Raw genomic sequence first — 22213 nt, forward strand, 5'->3', positions numbered from 1 at the left:
CCTACAGGCCATCACACTTAGATGCCGTGGAGTAGTCCGGCTGCTGCCCCTGGCGATCTCCTAGCCTACTGACCATCACACTTAGATGTCGTGGAGTAGTCCAGCTGCTGCCCCTGGTGATCTCCTAGCCTACTGGCCATCACACTTAGATATCGTAGAGTAGTCCGGCTGCTGCCCCTGACGATCTCCTAGCCTACTGGCAATCACACTTAGATGTTGTGAAGTAGTCCGGCTGCTGCCACTGGCGATCTCCTAGCCTACTGGTCATCACACTTAGATGTCGCGGAGTAGTCCGGCTGCTGCCCCTGGCGATCTCCTAGCCTACTGACCATCACACTTAGATGTCACGGAGTAATCCAGCTTCTCCCCCTGGCAATCTCCTAGCCTACTGGCCATCACACTTAAATGTCGTAGAATAGTGTACTGATCACTGGAAAAACACATTTGACCTGAGATGAACCACTTTGGGCCCTGCACTCTGTGGGTTTAGTCCTTTTCAGAATTAGGACTTCTTGGACAGTGGGAGCCAGCACCGCGTTTAAATCCTGAGGGGGTGTCATTTTTCACAAGAGCACTTGGAATATCACCTTCAGAATTGTTATTGTGGGGGTAGCTGTATTCCAATGTACACGTTTTCTGGCTGTGCGCGTGTGTGGGTGTTATCTCTGTGTTTGCAGTTTGCCTAGGTGTGATGTTTCATGCCTTATGAGAGACACCCCACATGAAAACTTTGCGAAGCAGCTTTTTCTATGTACTTTTGTAAATGTAGAAAATGCATCCTTTTATGCAGTATGTAGCAATGAATGTGGATAGCTCAGTGAGTTGAGGGATTACAGCCCGAGAGTCTGTTCCTCTTGCATCACATCACAATAAATCATGTTTGGTCCATCCAACAGGTTTCGATAAAGAGTTCCTTTTCTCACATTAATTTAGAAAGTGGGTCGGTACTTTACATATCCACTTTATCAAACATAAACTACCGTGCCTACGCATGAAAGAAACACCATGTGTTTGCACCAGCATGTTGGTACAAAGATAGAGATGGTATGGTAGGAGATGCTGTCCAATGGAGACATTGAAATAGGTACACAAGTCCTGGCTTCGCCACTTGACCAGTATGTGTGATCTTGGGTAAATCGCTTAACCTCATAGGCCTAATTTTGCCTAACTTCTCAAATTGAGATCACCAAAATTGATTGAGCTAAGTTTGCGATGTATAAACAGAGAGGCTGAATCATGGTTTTAGAATTGCAGGCTTTGCCAGGCTTAAAGGGACAGTACTTGTGCGGTTGGCAGTTATCATAGCACTCGGGCTGGCGAGGCTGGTTTCCGTGTGATGACCACATGGTGTGTCAGGCCTGGCCTGGAATAACATGGCACTATAGGGTATCTGTAGTTATAATTAGCATGTGACAGCAATGCCTACCCTAGGAGGCAGGATTTAGTATATTATGGCTAGACCTGGCATAGGAGGCTACATGCAGCAGCACTGGCATAGGAAAGCAGTGCGTATGATATGATATGATATGGCATTTATAACGCGCATATACACAAGTGTTTCAAGGCAAGACGAGGCGGAGGGGAACAAGGGGAGACAGACAAACGATCCTACTAGGTCAGGTGTCATTCAGATCGCGCAAGTGCAGGGTTGGGGGGAAGGGAAAAGTGCAAGGGGGAAAGGGAGAGGAGAAGTGCAGTACAGGTTTAGTAGAACAAGATAAATAATAAGGGCCAGCTGGTGGCAAGTGCAAGATACGTGCAGACCGGATGGTTCGCTGGGTGCACCCCGGGCATATCAGGATTGTACCATTATATATTGGGACAGCAAAGTAGTTGATATATGTTCTTCCCACTTTGGCGATACCTTTATCATACACGTATTGTAGTTTGTTTCTTTGTACTTTTGTAATGTCACTCCCTATGATGTTGTCTGGAGCAAAGGCTGTGTGATGTTATGTTATGTTACTTTGCATTTATATAGCGCCTTATGTACCATTGGTATGGTCTGAAGGCGTTGGTAAGTTGAACGCCCTTGGGAACCAGAGTTCAAGTCAGTAGAGGGAGTAGAGAGAGTCAAAGGTGCGTGTGAGCACCGGATATGTGTGCAGCTGGTGTGGCATTCGTGTAATAGCTGCTTCTTTGCGGTAGGTGTGGTGGTTGAGAGATCAGGAGTATGTGTTCGTTCTGGCAGGATTTATCCGGAACGGATGTGGCTGCGTTAGGCCTGAGGAAAACGCCTGGCTGGGGGTGTAACCAGCAGTGTTTACTTAGAGTGATGGGGAGCATGCGGCAGATGTTGGTATGAGAACAGTTATACCGAATGGTGTCATAGTATCCCTGTGTTCTAGTTGACTGGTGGTGTAAAGAAGAGAGTAAGCGTGGTGATGTGATATGATGGGTTCCACGTATTCCAATCTGTTCCACGCACTCCAATCTGTTCCACACACTCCAATCCGTTTCATGCATTCGAATCTGTTCTATTTACTCCGATCCGTTCCGTGTATTCTAAGTTGTTTTATGCACTTCATCCACATATTTCACCCATACCATCTACATACTTCATCCGTTCCATCCACATTTTTCACACGTTCCATCCACATACATCACCCGTTTCATCCACATACGTGGCCTCTTGCCATCCACATACGTTGCCCGTTCCATCCACATACGTCGCATGTTCCATCCACATACATCACCCGTTCCATACACCTACGTCATCCATCTACATACGTCACCCGTTTCATCCACATATGTCACCCGTTCTATCCACATACGTCATCTGTTCTATTCACATACATCACTCGTTCTATCCATATATGTCACCCATTCCATCCACATACTTCACCCGTTCCATCCGCTCTACGCATTGAGCGGCTCTACGTACTCATCCGCTCTACACAATAATCTGCTCTAAGCATTCTTTCGCTCTAGGCACTCATCCGCTCTACATGCACTCCGCACTCATCCGCTCTACGCACTCATCCGCTCTACGCACTCATCCGCTCTACGCAACTCATCCGCTCTAGGCAGTCATCCGCTCTAGGCACGCCTCCGCTCTAGGCACTCGTCCGCTCTAGGCACTCATCTGCTCTAGGCACTCGTCCGCTCTAGTCACTCGTCCACTTTATGCCCTAGCACGCTCTACGTATTCACCTGCTCTACTCACTCACCCGCTCTACACACTCACCCGCTCTATGCACTCACCCGCTCTAGGCACTCATCCGGTCTACGTACTCATCTGCTCTACGCACTCACTCGCTCTTACGCACCCCTCCTTTCTTACGCACTCATTCGCTCATACGCACTCGTCTGCTCCATACACTCGTCGGCTCTACCCACTAGTCTGTTCTACGCAATCATCCACTCTAAACACTCCTCCATTCTTACACACTCCTCCGCTCTGCACTCTCTTCTGCTCTGTGCACTCTTCTGCTCGGCGCATTCTTCCGCTCGGCGCACTCTTCCGCTCTGCGCACTCTTCCGCTTTGCGCACTCTTCCGCTTTGCGCACTCTTCCGCTCTGCTCACCCATCCGCTCTGCTCACCCATTCGCTCCCCGCTCTCACCCGCTCCACTCACTCATCCGCTCCACGCACAAATCCACTCTATGCACTTCTTCTTTCCACGCATTCATCTGCTATATGCACTCATCAGCTCTACAAAGTCGTTCGCTCATACGCAGTCATCCGCTCTATACACTCATCGCTCTATACACTCATCCGCTCTGTAAACGCATCCGCTCTATACACCCATCCGCTCTATACACTCTATACGGTCTGTACATTAATTTGCTCCAGCGTTCTACACATTCTTCCCCACTTACGCACTCATCCGCTCTACACCCTCATCCGCTCTACATACTCATCCGTTCTACACTCATTCATTCTGCACTTTCATTTGTTCTACGCACTCCTGCGTTGTACACACTTTTCTGTACTTACTCACTCATCCGCTCTACACACTCGTCCGCTCTACACATTCATCCGCTCAACATACTCATCCATTCTATACACTCATCCGATCTACACACTCATCCGATCTACACACTCATCTGCTCAACACAATCATCCGCTCAACACATTCATCCGTTCCACACCCTTCATCCATTCTAACGATTTCATCCACTCCATTCACTTCATTCATTCATCATGCATTTCATCCATTTCATTAATTTAAATCTCGTTACTGTTTTCGTATGATTTATTCTTATTATCCACTTCACTGCTTTGATCTACTTCACTCGTTCTATTCTGTTTGTCCTTTTATGTTATATTAGCGGTTATCAGATGTTAATTTCTCGCATCTAGTAGTTTGTTGGATTGGTGTCATTGAGATGCTGTTATTCTGTTTGGGTTAGTTTGCATACGGGTTGGTTTTAGGGGAAGAGCCAGGTTTTCAGTAGTTTGCGGAAAGACATTAGATCTTCAGTTAGGCAGATGTGAGGTGGGAGTGCGTTCAACAGCGTGGGGGCCAAGGCTGAGAATGATGATCCGCCTAACCTGACTGAGTTTGTCTTAGGTATGACTAGGAGGCCGGCTGAGCTTGATCTTAGAGTGCGTGGAGGGTGATAGGGTTTTAGCTTGTCTTGAAGATATTGAGGTCCAGTTTTATGCAATGCTAGATGGGAGATGCATAAGGTTTTGAAAGTCACCCTTCGGGCCACTGGAAGCCAGTGCAGAGTCTTAAGGGCTGGGGAGATGTGGTGTCTTAGGCCGAGTGCAAGTAGCAGTTTGGCTGCGGTGTTTTGTGCCCTTTGAAGGTTATTCAGTTGGTAAGCGTGGACTCCGAGGTAGAGGGGGTTTGCGTAGTCCAGTCTTGATATAACAATTGATTGGACCGCGGAGAGTCTGTTGGGAAAGGAGAGATATGGAAAGATGCGCCTAAGGGTTTTAAGGTGGTAGTGGTAGGACTTTGACACTGTGTTGACTTGGCTCGAGAGTGTTAGGTCAGAGTCAAGGGTGCATTCAAAGTTTTTCACTGAGTTAGAGGGGGTCGGTGAGTTGCCCATGGCGGATGGCCAGAGTAGTGGGTGTGGAAGAAGTTCGGAGTTGCCACATACCATGATTTCAGTTTTGGGGGGGTTTAACAAGAGGTGGCTTTGGGTCATCCACAGCTTTATGTCAAGGAGGCAGGAGGCGAGGTCAGGTCGGCAGTTGTAATGCTCACCTGGTATCCACAGGGACGTCACTCAGCCTGTTCTGACCTCTTACGACCTCAAACACTTCCTTGGAGTCTACTCGACTGGAGTCTGGGCCTGGAACACAGGATTGGTAGAGTTTAACTCCCTATTGTCTCTGTGTGCTTGAACCCCTTCTTCCCCAACTCTTCCCTTTGATCCACAGCTCACCTTGTTTTCTTTCTTGGAAAGTGTGCTCTCCGTCCTGCTTTCAGCGCAGGGGCGCGTTGATTGATGCAGGCTCGTTGCTGCCTAGTTACTTCACTGGCAAGAGTCTGACAGGTAAGTATAATGAGTCTTTTGAACAGTTCTCTAACTTTGTTCCTTTCCTTCCTTAGATGATGGCCGGCATCCGGGGATGGCGACGTGCTGCTGAGATGAGTAGCGCTGAAGGTGAGTGAGAGCGCGATGCGCGATGCAACCCTTTTGTATTTGTATTGAACTGAATTATTTTTATGTGTCTTTTAGGTGCCGCAACCTTTTCAGCGTGGATGCCGGTTATGAAGAAGAAATACGGTGAGTAAGCGCGGTATGCGGCGCCTCTAGATGTTTCCACGCTAACCTGGAGTGTCTTTTCCCTCTTGCAGCTGGATGAGAAGTTCCGGAGACAGAGTTCCCTCAGAGCGTCTGGGATTCAGGTAAGCATTTGAAGCTCGTACAGTCTTTAAAAATAAGCGAAGATTTGCTGAATGCTTACTAATGCCTTTTTTCTGTTCTTTTCCCTTTTCCTTAGGAAGCGGAGTGCCGGGATGGGAATGACACCGCCAAAGATGCCCGCAGAACAGAAGAAGCGATGAATGATGGGCAGAAGCGCCGCAAGGTAAGGCTGTTCCCAACGGTGTTCTTGTTCTTGCAGGAGCTGAGCGCAGAAGAAAGATGCAGGCCTACTGGAGACCGATCCGAACACGGTGAGTGTCACGCTGCAGGTGCAGAAAACACAAAGCATGTTTCTCAGCCTGGGCGTGGCTTAAATAGTCTCTGGGTATCCCAGGTTTCTCTGGGATGAACCACACCCAAAAGACTAGACTGCACATGCAGTTCTGGGAACCGTAATATGTGGGGGCATCCATCTTGTCCCCATCAATGCACTACAAGTCCAATCCCCAATGTTATCCTATGAGAGTGAGTGAGTCTGGTGCTACAAGCGCCAAGTCTGACTCCAAGTGGGTCTTTGGAGGGATGGAGAGGCCCTTGAGGGCCATGTAGGTGATCGTGGCCTGGCTCCAGCCTGACATCTTAGAGGGCTGGGGACATGAGGGGCAGGAATCATGACAGTAGTTGGGTTTTGAGTTCAGGAGTTTTAGAATTAGTTGAGTGTCATCAGCGTAGTTGTAATACAGAATGTTGTGTGAACAAATTATTGGTGGGAGGGTGATCAAGTAGAGATTGAACAGGAGGGCAGATAGGCATGCTCCTTGTGGGACTCCCGTGTCGACTGGTCAGGCTTGCGAGGAATAGGTGGAGAGTATCGTTATTTGGTACCTATCTTTGAGGAATGAAGCTATCCATTTAAGAGCGGTTCCACGAATTCCTAGGGAGTGGAGGCGGTCAAGGAGGATTGAGTGATTGATTGTGTCGAAGGCGGTGGATAGGTCAAGAAGGATTAATGCGGTGCATCCTGTGGAGTCTGCTGTCATTTTAAGGTCATCCCAGATTGAGGTTAGGGTGGTTTCAGTTCCGTGACGGGCTCTGAAACCTGATTGTGCGGGGTCAAGGAGATTGTTGGCTTCGACAAAGGCATTTAGTTGGGAATAAGCGGTTCGGTCAATGAGTTTGGCAAGGAACCTGGTGTCTGAGATGGGGCGGTAGTTTTTGGGCTCGAGAGGGTCGAGGGAAGATTTTTTTATTAGAGGTTTGACATTAACCGTTTTGAATACGTCCGGAAAGATACCCGAGGAAAGGGAGTCATTTATGATGGATCTTGCGCGTTCTCCTGCGCAGGTGGAAGCGAAAATGTCTTTGAGGGTTGAGGGTCTAGCGGAGAACCGGATGGTTTGCGGGCAGATAGAAGTTTGAGAAATTGGTCTGGTGATATTGGACTAAAGGATTCGAACGTTGGTTGCGTAGTGGTCGTAGGCGGTGTGTTGGCCGGTATGGGGAGAGGGTTGCCTGGAGGATATAAGAGAGCCAGTTTGGTGGTTAGAGCATTTGTTCTTTCGAGAGCCATGGCGTAAAAGTGGAGAGATTGAGAGTCGCACAGTGATTGTGAGGGGGTCGGGGCGGTCGTAGTGCATGCTGGTTTGGTGAATTCGGAGATGATTTTGTGAAGTTCTTTGCTGGGACTTTTGCAGTTTAGGATTCAGGAACTGTAGTGGGCTTTTTTTGCTTTCCGGATTTCAGCCTTGTACTGATGAAGGTGTTGGGCCAAGGTGGCTCTGCTCTCCTGAATTTTGTCTTTCTGCCATTTGCGTTCTAGGTATTTATATAGTTGTTTAGTGGTCTTCAACTCAGGTGTGAACCATCTAGGGAACAGGCCACGGCGGGCTGATGGTTTGCAAGAGCGTGTGAACCGCATTAGTGAGGTGTCGAGCCATGAGTCAAAGGCGTCGGGGGTCAGTTGTTTATTGAGATGGCAGGTAGGTGGTGGAGACTGGAGGAGTGCGTCGGCTAGGTCAGGAACGATTTTTATTTTTTTTGAGCATCTGAGTAGCTTCGGAGGTTCAGATTCGAGTACGGGAATGGGGTCGGGTACGCGAATGGCAAAAGAAACAATGAAGTGATCAGACCAGATGATAGGGTTGGGGGGGTTTATATGTATCCGGTTGTGGGGGTTGAAGATGGCATCAAGAGTGTGTCCTTTATAGTGAGTCGGGTTGGTGGGGATGTCGAGCCATAAATTGAAGTCTCCAAGGAGGGTGAGGTTGGGATGGTTTAGTTGAAGGGTGGCAATAGAGTCGCAGAGGTTGTTTGAGAATTGTCTATCGTAGCCAGGGGGTCTGTAGATTATTAGGAAGCTGTGTGAGAACGACAGGGAGAGGAATAGTTTAACGAGGAGTGATTCGCAGGAAGGAATGGAAGGTTGGTTGTCGATGATCGAGGCGTGGAAGTGAGTCTTGAAGACGAATGCTATTCCCCCACCTCTAGAGGGACGGATCAGTGATATGAGGGAGTAGTCATGGGGGAAGGCTTCATTGGCGATTGGGGGGAAGTCGTCAGAGAACCAAGTTTCGCTGATGAAAACCAGGTCTGGTTTGTCAGAGGCGAGGAGGTCAAAGATGCAGTGTCTGTTTTTTACTAAGGATCGGGCATTAAATAGGATGCAGTTCACTTTGTTAGGTGAGGTTGGTGTTGGAGCTGGAGCGGAAGGGGGCGGGGGTGAGAGAGTGGAAACTGGAGAGGGAGAGGGGTAGGGTGGTTGATGATCGATGGGAAAAGTGGGTGAGCAGAAAAGTTGGCGGCTTTTGGGTGGGTGTGGGTGGATGCGTGCGTTAGGATGATTGGGTTTGGCCCGGGGGATTTGAAGGTGGGGTGTGGGCGATTAGGAGTTTCAGTTGCAGTTGGTGAGAAATCGAGGGAGAGGGGTTTCAGGAAGGGTGAAGTGAGGGGAGAAGGTGGTGATTGTGGGAAAGAGGTGGTGGGTGGAGACAGGGGAGGCGAAGAGTGCTGAGAGATTGAGGGGGACCAGGTACGTTTCCTCTTTAGTGTCTTTGTTGCGATTGGTGTGTGAGAGAGGGTGGGGGTCAGAGGGGGAGAGGGATGAGGCTTCTGTTCTTGCTAGGGCTAGGCATGCAGTTTTTAGGGTGGGGAAAGGGTGTGATTGGGGGGAAGATGGTGGGGGTTTGTGGGAAAAGTGGGGGTGGATGATTGCAGGGCGGGGTGTGCACGCTATGATAGTGAGGGGAGCGGGCATGATCAACGTAGGCTGGTCAGTGGTGGGGTTCAGGGGAGCAGTGGTCTTAGGGTGGTTGGCTCGCCATCGTGACCCTCTGGCTTGGTGCTTGGAAAGGGGAAGGGTAGGGGATGTCAAAGAGGGTGGGATGATTTGGGAAGGGGGGGACGGGAGGCAAAGCAGACTGGAGAGTGGAGGCGGTCCACAGTGGTCATTTCCCACAAACCCTGGTGGAGTGGGTGCACTCATGGTTAGTACGAGCTATTAGGTGTAGTTTCAGGTGCAACTTACACTTTATTGGACTTTATAAGTTCGACTATATCACTGGGTGAGATTAGTCTTGGTTTCAGGGTTCCACTAAGCAGGGTGATATTATTCACTTATTCTAGGTTTTAGTGTACTAGTTGTACTAGGCTGCAGATATTAGGTGTAGCTAGACTTTAGGATATGCTGTTAGACGGCCTATTTAGTTGCAACTACAGAACAGTTACGCTGTTGGGTAGGCTTTCTTCTAGTAAGCTGGAATACAGGTAAGTTATTAGGGAGAAATCGAATGTAGCAACACCACAGGTATGGCTTTAGGTGGACTTTTAAGTGCAGTTTAGGAGGGGTTTCTAATTGTAGTTCTAAATTCAATGGGGGCACGCTATTAGGCACACTTCTAGCTTCAACGGTTAGTTTCATGTTTTATGAATGCAACTATGTCACAGGCATGTTTGTAAATGCACACTACTAGATGTAATGCTACTACAATATGAAGTTTCCAGATTGAGTGGTAGGGTAGTATGGTGGGAAGTAATTGCTTCTGACCCTGCCCTTGCCACGATTATTTATTGTCGGCTTCTTGCTTCTCCTGCGGATACCTGCAGATACGATCTGGAGTCGTCTCTGAAGGAGTCGTCCTTTGCCACAGGTCCTTAGGCGATGGGCTGCCGGGCAGAGGGCTGCCCTAGGAGAACTGGTAATGGAGGGGAATCCTCTCGGCTGGACCAATCGGAGCAGGATGGGCGGGTCGGGAGGCGGGAGGGAGCAGAATCAGGAAGAGGGTGCGGGGTGGGAACGAGGAGGCAAGCAGACTACAGGGGGGCCTGGGGGCCTTGCAAAACTTTTAAAGATGGCCCGGAGGGCCAGCAGGAGCGCTACAAATGCGCCGTAAACTCACCGGCTATCTTTGCACAAAGAGAGGCACACTGCTTCTACGAGGCCGTTAGGCCAACACACACTCCCAGTGATGCCATCAAGTATGTGACGTCACTTCCGCTGCACCTGGCATTTTGGTCAATTGACATCCCAGTGTCCCTGTCCTTTCATAATCCCCCATGATTGGCGGAAACGCGGGCCATAATAAAGACTCTTCAGAGATAGGAGATCCTAGGTGGGGCAGGGAATGTAGGTGCCCTTATGTGTATCCCATAAAGGCAGGTGCGTGCATGTGGGTCAGAGTTCGGCCAGGTGCGTGGATGGGCCGTGCGAGAGGCCTGAGCACAGTCCACCAGGGGCCCTGAGGGCAGATGACACGAGGCCCTCCCCCCTCAAGGTGAAAGGTCGTGCCGTGGCACAATGGGCGAGGCCGAATGCCACCGCACATTCCCCAGGTAGTCTGGTCTGCCGGGCATTCAGGGGTGGGCAGCAGTTGCATGCCAAGACCCAGCCGTTGCTGGTTGGGACAGGCAGCATACTGCGATTTCTCTGGTGGGTGGCGGGCATGACTCGTTTCGTACTGGGGAAAGGGCCTCCCTCCAGCCTTTCTTACTTTGCATTAACTGTGGGGGTTGAAAGGTGCGATTGGACCCCAGTTCAGGTAATTAATAGCTCGGGCAATGCCTTTGCCATGTCGATATGATCTGTTATTTATACGGCGCTTACCCTGGAGTACCACAGCCTCACCCCTTTACATGATCACACCCAAGCACGCCCCACCTGTTCTTTGCAGACACCACTTGCGGTGAGGGGTATCCTGGGTGTTGTAGTCTGTAAAATAATTCCTGGACTGTGCAAGGTCCCTTTGTCAGAAATCTAAATCGCTGCCCTCATGCTCTTCAGCACATACATCATCCTGCTCAGCTACCTTCCCGCTGCCCCGCTTCTGTATGTGAATCATTCCCTTCATTATTCCACACTATCTCCCTACCAAGCACCAAGGCTTCGTGCAGCCAATCAGCGCACTGGAAGATCTTCGGCAACACCTGGCCAATCAGTGATTGGCCAACTTCAAGTTTGTGTGGCCCAGCCTCATCTCACAGTTCAAATCAATGCTCTCCCTGCTCTCCAGTGCAACAGTGAGGCAGGGGACTCTGTGGGTGGAGGGACACAGCACTGCGCATGCTCAGTCTTCATTGTCAGGTCCCACGCTATAGGTAATTCATGGATTGTTTGCGCCAAAAAAACGGGATTTGTGCGCCATTCTGCCTGCAAATCCCTGTTTAACAAATGGGAATTTGCGGGCACAATGGCGCACAAATCCCGTTTTTTTCTGCGCAAATAATCCATGAATTAATATGCACACCCACTGACCAGGGGTTGTCAACCCTCTTGGTACCAACGTCAATATCTTTTAATATCCTTACAGCATGTGTGGCTTTTCATTCTCTATATATCTATATATATATATAATTCTCTAAGGGTGTATGTACATAGTAATTCAGGAATACAACTCGTTTTTCACAAGCATATTTGTCAAATGTAAAGTTCTGTGGTTATTTTCATAAGTTCCCAAAATGCTCTAGGTTTATGCAAAGCAGGCAGGAACCCGCATTGGTGCTATTTCCCATCTCCCTTTCTCCTAGGGAGTATTTCAAAAGAGTACAGCATGAGTGTACCGGCCGTCCATCTTGTGATGGTAACTTTCTTTCAGATAATAATTAGTTTGGTTATTCTAGTTACTAATAATGTGCCTTGCACTATAAGACAAGCGTAACATTATTACAACTACAATATATACAGCATGTTATCATTAGAAATGTACACTGTATTTAAAAAAAAATCCACTTTACACTTTATTATATTTGAATAATTTTGTTTTCTTTTTAATAGCTTCTATTGCCAAGAATACACAACTGTTATTACTCAAAAAGCCCTTCTTTCTTCGGAAGTGTCTCTCTCCGATTAGAAGCAATGATCTGTTTCCTCATCGTGTACCAGGGCAATATTTGATTGTGTGTCTTGGCCGCTGATTCTATAAATGCTCATAGAAGGGTGATTTCACATTAAACTTTGCAGGCAAACAATAAAGCAAAACACATCTCCCATTTACCTTTTTTGCCCATCCTGAATCACACCCCCCATTTCCTGCACCCACTTTCCCCATCTGAGCTTCCAGACCAAGCCCAGTCCCTTCTCCTCTGTTCTCCCTCCTTGTTATGTTATGTTAAATAAACTTCTAGAGCGCACGGTCACCCTAAGGTATCTAGGTGCTAGAGAGACGGCGAGCCATACAAAGAGTAGCTCAGTTAAAACCAGTAGGTCTTTACGGCCTTCCTAAAGACCAAATGGTTAGATAGCTTTTTAATAGCAAGTGGCCGGTACTGTAGAAAAGGCACAGCCTCGAATCCGCACCCGTAGGTAAGAGGGCACACAAAGCCGATCAGCAGAGGCGGAGCGCAGACAGCGCACAGGACAGTAACGAGTAAACTTAGCTCTAAGGAATTCTGCCCCCTGATCGTGCACCGCCCGATGAACAATACATAGCGCTTAGAATTTAATGAGTTGCGCCACCGTAAGCCGGTGAAGGGAAGGGAGCATTGGGTAAATGTGTGCCCCGTAAAGCATGCCGTCGCCACCCGAGCTGCTAGATTTTGTAGACGCTGAAGCCGCTGGATCAACCCCTTCGGCTGCGCCCAGGATAAAGAGTTGTAACAATCCAGTCGGGATAAGCACCATAGCTGCCACCACCGGCGGACGAAGAGAAGCAGGAATCATGGGCAGTACCTTCTTTATAACTTTCTGCTGGAAGTGCCCAGATTGACAGACAGCAGTTACTTGATTATCCATCGACAGAGATGCAGATAGAACTACACCCAGGTTTTTCACTTTCTCCGCCGGAGCCAGGAGGGGACCAAGAGAACCGGGCCAAAAGGAGGACACCCAGAGTGAAGGGTCAGGAGAACAGCCAACCACAAAAACCTCTGTCTTGTCTCCGTTCAGCTTTAGCCAATTGTAGTTAATCCACGTCCTCACGGCAGCCAGGCATTTTTTCCGCAAGCACGACAACACCTCAGTCCAATCAAGGGCTTAACGGATCAGGATCTGAGTGTCGTCGGCATAGGAGTAGCATCTGACGCTGAACGAGAGGCCCAGATGTAGATGTTGAATAGGATCGGAGACAGGGAGGAGCCCTGCGGTACCCCACAACTGAGGTGACACAGGGCAGAAGGAAAGGGAGGTATGGCAAGGGTCTGAGTGCGGTCCGCCAGGAACGAGGTAAACCAGACCAGAACTTGACCAGATATACCCATCTGGGCAAGACGGGATAACAGGATGGGGTGGTAGACAGTGTTGAATGCCGCTGACAGATCTAATAGAATCAGGGCACCCACCCCACCTGAGTCCACTAGCCTGGTCGGTGTCCAGACATTTGGTCGACTGAAAACTGGTCGAAAGACATTTGGTCGACGCAATTTGGTCAAAAACCAAATGGTCGAATTTATTTTTATTTATATATATATATATATATTTCGGGTTTTCGTTTTTTAAAAAAAGGGTTTTTTAGAAAAAAAGGAGGTTCGGGGGGACCCCCCCAAAAAAAACCAAAAAAGGGGTGAAAATAAAAAAAAATAAGAAATCGACCATTTGGTTTTCGACCAAATTGGTTCGACCATTTGTCCAGTCGACCAATTCTTTTCGACATTTTTCGAAATGTCTGGTAACCAGCCTGGTCATATCGTCCTGGATGGAAACCAGAACACTCTCTGTACCCCTACCAGGCCTAAAACCAGATTGAGCAGAGTCAAGGAGATGAGAAGATTCAAGAAATGAGGAATGCAGAGGGGACACCAAGGATTCAAGGAGCTTCGTGAGAAAAGGGAGGAGGGAGATAGGACGAAAGTTAGACAGAACAGACGGGTCCAGTGAGGGCTTTTTCAGATGAGGGATAACCCAAGCAGATTTGAGCTCTGGCGGAACCAACCCTGAATGGCAGGAATCATTAATAGCAGCTGTGATCACCGTGAGGAGATCAGGAGAGATCTTTTTCATGATGTTTAATGGGATTGCATCCGACGGGGAGCAGGACTTAATCCTGTGAATAGCAGCCATTACCGTTTCTTCAGAGAACCTCGGGAAACATGACCATCTCATAGGTCCCAGAGGGTCCACAGATTCAGGTGTGCTAATTTCACTGCTTAGAGGGGTGTTCATCGCAGTGGATATATTAGCACGGATGGTCTCAATCTTGGTGACAAAATATTTTGCTAGGTCGTCACATAACTCCTGGGTAGGAGTAATATTAGGAGTACATTTAGCTGAAGAGGAAAGGGAATTAACTGCCGACAAAAAAAGCCTTAGGTTTGCATACTGGAGATTCAATTTTTTGTGTAAAATACAATGTTTTTGCAGGTCTGATGGCTAGTGAATAGGCTGCTGAACAGATCTTATACTGTCCCTTAAGAATAGGGGCGCAGGCCATGCGCCATTTGCGTTCTGCTTGTCTCAGTTTAAGCCCTGCAGCACTTAAAAGGTCAGAAAACCAGGGTTCTGAAGGCAATCTGTGGGGGTTGAATAAGATGCAGGAGGGGCAACTCCATCTGCTGCCTCGTGCAGTGCCTGCGAAAGTTGTGAACGGGAGGTGGCGGGGACCACCCCACACTTCGCAGTGACTGAAGCAACCAGACCTGGAATATCAGCAGAGCGCCATGAGCGCTGCCAGACTTTATTAGCTGAGGTGTTTGGCTGCGGCCCTACTACTTTCAACATACAGGATACCAAACAATGGTCTGTCCATAGTACGGGTTCAGCTGACTGAATGGTTAGTAGATTTTTCCTAGCCAGAACCAACCCTAATGTGTTGCCCTGCTAATGTGTAGGTCCTAGCACATGTTGGTGCAGTTCCAAATCAGGCAGTCATAGATAAGATTCAAAGCAGGTGGCCTGGGGAGATCACATTTCAGATTAAAATCCCCTGTGGGTGGTGAAGTCGGAGATCTGCTAATATATCTGTGAAAAGGTCCAGGAAGTTCCCATGGGGCCCTGGAGGACGGTAATTAAGCAAAAAGTGACATGTAAGAGTGTCTTAGTTTAGTTTAATGGTGGCGCTACTACCATGATGGTTTCAAAGCACTCTAATATCTCCCAAAAAAAGGGGCAACAAAACCGATGCAAGAGATCAGGAAAACACTGACAACCCTTTTTAGTTTGGACAATTAGGTGCCGCCTAAACTATTGCATTGGAGTACAGATAGGGAGGCATGGCAAATGCGGAAGGACACACAGCTTGTAGGTGTTACTTGTCCCTGGACCCGGAATGGCCACAGACCATGCAGAAGGCAGTCCGGGGCATTAGGCGTGTGAGGCAGGCAGCCATGCCACCTCCTCCCACTGGCAGAAGGCGCCAGGGAAGTTGCTTCAGGCAAAAATCAGCCACTCCTTACTGTTACAAGTCCACACAGGCCATGAAGAAACCCAACCCACGACTACACACTCAACCCGAGAAGATGGAGTAATGAGGCTCAAGCCTCGGTATCCAACCACACAGACCATGAGGAAACCCAACCCACGACTACACCCTCAACCCGAGAAGATGGAGTAATTAGGCTCAAGCCTCGGTATCCAACCACACAGACCATGAGGAAACCCAACCCACGACTACACCCTCAACCCGAGAGCATGGAGTAATGAGGCTCAAGCCTCGGTATCCAACCACACAGACCATGAGGAAACCCAACCCACGACTACACCCTCAACCCGAGAGCATGGAGTAATGAGGCTCAAGCCTCGGTATCCAACCACACAGACCATGAGGAAACCCAAACCACGACTACACCCTCAACCCGAGAAGATGGAGTAATGAGGCTCAAGCCTCGGTATCCAACCACACAGACCATGAGGAAACCCAAACCACGACTACACACTCAACCCGAGAAGATGGAGTAATGAGGCTCAAGTCTGGGTATCCAACCACACAGACCATGAGGAAACCCAACCCATGACTACACCCTCAACCCGAGAAGATGGAGTAATTAGGCTCAAGCCTCGGTATCCAACCACACAGACCATGAGGAAACCCAAACCACGACTACACACTCAACCCGAGAAGATGGAGTAATGAGGCTCAAGTCTGGGTATCCAACCACACAGACCATGAGGAAACCCAACCCATGACTACACCCTCAACCCGAGAAGATGGAGTAATTAGGCTCAAGCCTCGGTATCCAACCACACAGACCATGAGGAAACCCAAACCACGACTACACACTCAACCCGAGAAGATGGAGTAATGAGGCTCAAGTCTGGGTATCCAACCACACAGACCATGAGGAAACCCAACCCATGACTACACCCTCAACCCGAGAAGATGTAGTAATTAGGCTCAAGCCTCGGTATCCAACCACACAGACCATGTGGAAACCCAACCCATGACTACACCCTCAACCCGAGAAGATGGAGTAATGAGGCTCAAGCCTCAGTATCCAACCACACAGACCATGAGGAAACCCAACCCACAACTACACCCTCAACCCGAGAGCATGGAGTAATGAGGCTCAAGCCTAGGTATCCAACCACACAGACCATGAGGAAACCCAACCCACGACTACACCCTCAACCCGAGCGCATGGAGTAATGAGGCTCAAGCCTCAGTACCCAACCACACAGACCATGAGGAAACCCAACCCACGACTACACCCTCAACCCGAGAGCATGGAGTAATGAGGCTCAAGCCTCGGTACCCAACCACACAGACCATGAGGAAACCCAACCCACAACTACACCCTCAACCCGAGAAGATGGAGTATTGAGGCTCAAGCCTCGGTATCCAACCACACAGACAATGAGGAAACCCAACCCATGACTACGCCCTCAACCCGAGAGCATGGAGTAATGAGGCTCAAGCCTCAGTACCCAACCACACAGACCATGAGGAAACCCAACCCACGACTACACCCTCAACCCGAGAGCATGGAGTAATGAGGCTCAAGCCTCGGTACCCAACCACACAGACCATGAGGAAACCCAACCCACAACTACACCCTCAACCCGAGAAGATGGAGTATTGAGGCTCAAGCCTCGGTATCCAACCACACAGACAATGAGGAAACTCAACCCACGACTACACCCTCAACCCGAGAAGATGGAGTATTGAGGCTCAAGCCTCGGTATCCAACCACACAGACAATGAGGAAACCCAACCCACGACTACGCCCTCAACCCGAGAAGATGTAGTAATTAGGCCCAAGCCTCGGTATCCAACCACACAGACGATGAGGAAACCCAACCCACGACTACACCCTGAACCCGAGAAGATGGACTAATGAGGGTTAAGCCACGGTATCCAACAATCACCGCTGATGGATAAAGAAAAGAAGCATCAGCTACGGCCTTTCGTATCTCGTTATGGAGACAGATCTGAAGTGGTTCTCAGGAACCGGCCCAGCCTAGTGGCAAGAAAAAGAAGGCGATAAGAAGGAAAGCAGCAACACGCTGCCTTGGAAGCCACGGGCGAGTTGGCAGATACAGTCACAGCAGAGGAATCCCACATGGGAAGAGATCGTTCACCAAGCAGAAAAGAAGGAAAAGCGAAGATGTCCCGCTTGCTCTACGCTAAAAGGGACATGGGCCTAGAAACAGAGTTCACCATCAGTGGTGGAAGCACCAGAGAAAATGAGGACAAGCTCTGGGAAGTTATGGATTTGGGCTGGCGAGAAGTGGGACTACTCTCCCTGACCACACGATGCCCAAGACTACAGTCAGAGTGTTTTTTTCAGAATATACTGTTGTAAATAATAAAGCCTATGGCCAGAATTTATTCCACAACCTTACTGGTATTAATTGTCTTTATTTAGCTGCATTATGCCTCTATTCCGGTTATGGATATTTGCCCACCCATTGACTGCCCATGGCCATGCTAATCCCTGTGGCCATTCCCACCCAGTTCCTTACTCTCCCCGCCCAAAACACCTCCTCATGAGAACTCTTTCAGCCCACTTTAATCAATCCTGGCCATCAAACTCTGCACTCAAAGTGCCTGCCAGTGTTTTTTCAAAGCAGTCTTCTGAGAGTAAATGACTTCATTGGTGTTGTAAGCCCGCTACTGGTGTAATAGAAATGTCTTAACCAGGTCTGCCTTCGGCCACTCGATTTGTCAGCACTCTGTGAGTCCTTCACTGAAATCCTGTTAAAAACAAGCAATGGCAAAGACAACAGTTTTGGCTTGTGTATAAGTATTGGGCATTTGCCAGGCACTGCTATGAGATACCCAGGCACACGCATCATTTTTCACCTGCTACTTTCAATAGGCAGTTAATACCACTACGGTAGTGCCTGGCAAGTGCCTTTCCCACACCGGCACAAAAGCCAAACTGTTGGCACTGCCAATGCTTGTTTTCTCTCGTTGGGCAGTGAATACCGGTTAATCCTCGAACGGGAACGTCTTTAACTTCTTTCCCACTCTCCAAATGTTGCTTCCCTTGGCAGTGCTCCTAAAACCCTAGCTCAGTGACTTGATATGACCCCCAGCAGGTGCCAGCATGCCAGGCTCCCTGCACTTTATCTCTGCGTATATTCCCCTGACTCATTCCCTGAATCACAAGGAATTTGAAGCGTCTCGATGCTATTGTTCACTGTCTAGGACGTGATGTACTCTACTGGCTGATACCGCTGCTCTATGCAAGAGTCACTGTGGGCAGCATTGACCTTTGTGTGACCGGTTACATGTCTTTATAACGACACATTTTATGTAGAAGGCACATAATGCATATAAGACTGTATACTTGTGCGACCTGGTCCTCAGTCAATGCAAATCCAAAACAGAGCAGTGCAATGAAAAGCAAAGGGTAAAAGAAAAGGCTCCTGGTTCTGGCGCCCAAGCCCACAGCCCAAACATCTTCACTCCTCCAGGCCCTGGCTCCCTTTTCCAGGAAATACCCTTAACCCAAGCGTAAGGTCAACAGAGGCATGGTCGTTTCCCAAATGCGCCTTTCCCTGGGCAAAGAAATTGACAGAATCATTAAATCAGTCAATTTCTAAGTCCCAGCCCTAGAACGAATATTGCCCTTTCTCCTGGACAATGTCAGGAATTGGGCAATGCAGTGCCGGCCCCAGGTCTGCCAGCCCCCAGGAGAAAGGGGGCCCTTGTTAAGCATATCACACAGCAATATTATAGATATCTTGCGTGGTGAGCTTTTAGCCATTTTGCAATCCTGTTAAATACTTTGAAATCAGCAGTTTTGCGAAAAACACCGGCAAAATGAACCATTTTTGAAAAAATACACACAAAGACAGCAGTTTTTGCCAAAATGCCAATTTTTAACACACAGAACCAATCTGCATTTTCTTTTTTTTTAAACTAGTCACCATATGAGGGAGTAGTGTGCAGACGAGGAGTGGTGAGCCAGAGACGGAGCAGTGGGCCAGAAAGCACAGATAGGCGTGGGCCAGAGAGGGAATGGTAGGTCCGAGAGGGGGAGCTTGGCCCAGAAAGCAGAGAACGAGCAGTAGGTCAGAGGGAGAGCAGTGGACCAGAAAGCAGAGGGCAAGCAGTGGGTCAGAGGGGGAGTTGTGGACCAGAGAGCAGAGAGTGTGCAGGGGGTCACAGGGTCGGGTGCGTGGGTCAAAAAACAGAGAGGGGGAGCGGCAGGCCAGAAAGCAGAGAGCAAGCAGTGGGTCAGAGGGGCAGCGGTGGGTCCAAAAACAGAGCGGGGAGCGGTGGGCCAGAAAGCACAGAGAGCGGTGGGCCAGAGAGGGAGAGGTGGGCCAGGGAGGGAATGGTGGGACAGAGAGCAGAGAGCAAGCAGTGGGCCAGAGGGGAAGCAGTGAGCCAGAAAGCAGAAAGCAAGCAGTGGGTCAGAGGGGGAGCAGTGAGCCAGAAACCAGAGAGTGAGCAGTGTGTCAGAGGGAGAGCGGTGGTCAAAAAACAGAGCGGGGAGCGGTGGGCCAGAAAGCAGAGCGAGCAGTGGGTCAGAGAGGTGGAACGGTGAACTAGAAATTTGAGAGCGAGCAGTGGGTCAGAGAGGTGGAACGGTGAACCAGAAATCAGAGAGCGAGCAGTGGGTCAGAGAGGTGGAACGGTGAACCAGAAATCAGAGAGCGAGCAGTGGGTCAGAGAGGTGGAACGGTGAACCAGAAATCAGAGAGCGAGCAGTGGGTCAGAGGGGGAGCAGTGGGTCAGAAAACAGAGAGGCGGGATGGATGGGCCAGAAAGCAGGAGGGGTGGGCCAGTGAGTGATCGAAGGGCCATAATGAGAGGGAGCAGCGCACCAGAAGGAGGGATAAGCTGCAGATTGGGAGAAAGGATGGGGTAAGAACATGATGAGAGAAAAGGTGCGAGATGGTGAAGGAGTGAGAAAGAATGAAGAAATGTAGGAGGAAGTTGAGCGTGTCAGGTGTGAGTTGATTGAGGGCACGATTGAGAGTGGAGCAGGGACTAGAGAGTACGATTTGTGGCGTGGAAGTGTGACAAAGCAAGTAGGTATGGACAGAGTGAGTGGTTTGGGAGGGTAATACCCGAATAGTTTGAGTACAATTGCTCGAATGACACAATTGACCGTATTGCAGTGGTCCGAATTGACCTTCTGCACAATTGACTGCATGGTCATTTTTATATATATAATGGATTGGATTGCGATAATAATAATATAGGGGGATTGGGTGGAGGGTTGTGGGGGGTTTCGCCCCGCATATATATCCTAATTGACTGTTTCTATTCGGTCAATTTTGCAGAAGGTCAATTGTAATTCGAACAATTCACATACAACCGTTTGGGAGGGTGATTTATGACGGAGAATTGGCGAGTGTGAGAGGTGTTGGTGAGTGGGGGTGTGTCAGTGCTTAGGGAATTGGAGAATATGGAAGGGAAATATTTGCACCATTACAAATGATAACTATCAATAAAGTTAATAATATAAAATAAGATCCTACAACAAACCATAGAAGTAGAGCAAAACAAACAATGTTCAGTGAATGGCATCTGGGACTTTATAAACATGATAGCAGAAACTGCTAGGATAGCTCAGCGGCAACGTGCTCGCCTTGGAAACAAGATGACATGGAGCGACACAGGTTCGGTCCGTGCTTAGAAACCTCTGGGTATTAAGCACGTTATAAATAACCTATCATATCATATCAAACAAATAAAGGTGCAAACAATTACAATCTGGCTCTTTTGCAGCCTCACACACATGACCGCTTTTGCAATCTAGTTCTCGAGCACCCTCCCATCAATACAAAACGTGAAGCAAAAATAATGCAACAAATACACATTTGTGCCACTTAATTTGCTTTTTATGTCGTAAAAACGTTCAATTTCATGCCGAAAAATCCTGGCGGGTCTGAATATTGAAGTAGAATTTTTCCCAATGGAAATGCAGATCTATAGATAGCAGACTTGCGGGCTGAGGTGGGCCTGGGGGCCATACATTCTGCAACCCCCACTAGAAATTGCTGAGCTGGATAGATCTGAGAGGGGGCTGCTCTCCAGAAAAGCTGACAGTATAGAGAAGTGGTCCCATAACATGTCTGACGCCTCCCACCCAGCCCTGGCCGTTCATACAACTGCAGTTTTATTTCACCTTTTCCCAAACGTGTGTACTGCAAAGCAAAGGCAGATTGGCGTTTGCCAGAAAGCAAGCACGGAACACTAGTCCCCCTTCCTCCACACCACTCCCTCCTTCCTCTCTATGCTGGATGTGAAGCAGACATGTATATTCCCTGATGCCATGTGGGTCAGGTGTGAGTGGTTCATCCTGTGCTGAGTGTTCCTGTGCATTCTGGTATTCGTAGTTTTGCTTTTCATTCACCATTGCAGAATGCAAAAAAGGAGGCAGGCTTGCATGCCCTATTCACACGTGACGCTGCAACATTGTAACGTCTCCGAGATTGGATGTGGGTTGGTTGCATTAATAATGAACATTGCTTGTGTTTTTCATTATTGGCAATTGGCATCCACTGTATTGTTGTGCATAGGTGTAGATAAAACTGCAGTTTTGCAAACAAGTAAAATTGCTTGCTTTCAAATAAGCAGGCAATTTTATATATATATATATATATATATATATTTAAATA

Source organism: Ambystoma mexicanum, chromosome 5q (assembly GCF_040938575.1).
Source record: "Ambystoma mexicanum isolate Mex_15411 chromosome 5q, UKY_AmexF1_1, whole genome shotgun sequence".
NCBI classification, from domain to species: Eukaryota; Metazoa; Chordata; class Amphibia; order Caudata; family Ambystomatidae; genus Ambystoma; species Ambystoma mexicanum.